The following is a 1,162-nucleotide window of genomic DNA, read 5'->3' as shown; positions in this document are numbered from 1 at the left end:
GCGGGAAAGCGGCCAGCGGCCGCTGCCTGCTGACGGGAAGGTGGCCCGGGGGGAGCGTTAAGCCCGCAGCCTCTGGGGAGGAGGGGTGATGGCGTTAAAACTAAGGTGGACAGGCTGGGTTTGGGAAGCAGTGCGGTGCTGGAGCGACAGTCGGCCTGCACGGGGACCCTCATTAGTCGTGCTCCCTTTCGCCCCGGCGCGTTCTGCCCCGGGCTTGAGGCAATGGCTTGGGAGAAGACGAGCGCCTCTCGTTAGCGTTATCTGCAGCAGGCGGGGCCGGCAGTGCGCGGGGTGTGTGCGTGTGCTGAGGCGAATCCAAATCAGCGAAGATAAGGGTGTGTTAAAACAGGAGAAGCACACAACTAGCTGCTAAGGAAGCCCCTTAGCGAGTAAGCGCCGGTGAAACGTGGCTGCCGGTGATAAAGGGGTGCCCAGCTTCTCCGCTGGGAGCCTTTGCACTGTGCTTGCTCTGACAACGTCCCTGAAAATACCAGTTACTGCTGCTGCTTACCATTAAAAGACAACGTTTGGCTCTCTTTGAAAGTGCCTCCTGGCCCACGCAGAGCACTAACTAGTTCTGTAAGTGTAATAGCTGAGGCACTTTCCTTTCCAGGCATTAAAGGCAATTAGGCGAACCCATTGGTTTCGCTTGTGGAGATGCCTGGTCGCTGGCGTTTTCACTGTTGTTCCCCGAATTCGATACAGATACTCTGACTGAGCTTTGTTATTAACGATCCACTGGGGAATGGGCCGAGTGAATTAGAAATACTCTAAAATAAGAAGTTATCCTAGAAATGCTGGCAAGCCGGGGGCACAAGTATGCGGTGAGGAGCGAACCACACCGGGTCCGCCGCCAGAGCTATGCGTAGAGGGCTCTCTTCTGCCGTCATTTCTGTGGCGCTTTAGGTTTCACAGGACGCTTTGGCAACCGCTGCGACTATGTCATAGAGCTCGTAAGAAAACTCTGTGCTGCCTCTCCAAAACCAGCACCCGGCTCGGCAGACTGGCAGGCACGGAAGGGCCTGAATTTCCTAGAAATAGGGTGGAGAGCAAGTTAAAGGAGCAGAGTTTGCCAAAACAAGCAACTTTAGCAGTCTTCCCTTCCAGGAGGGAGCAGAAGCCAAAAGAGCAAAGTTGGTGTGGGCTGCCACTTAAGACACGT

The sequence above is a fragment of the Pogoniulus pusillus genome, chromosome 13 (assembly GCF_015220805.1).
Source record: "Pogoniulus pusillus isolate bPogPus1 chromosome 13, bPogPus1.pri, whole genome shotgun sequence".
Classification (NCBI taxonomy): domain Eukaryota; kingdom Metazoa; phylum Chordata; class Aves; order Piciformes; family Lybiidae; genus Pogoniulus; species Pogoniulus pusillus.
The sequence above is the reverse complement of the archived record's forward strand: the minus strand, read 5'-3'. Positions refer to the sequence as shown.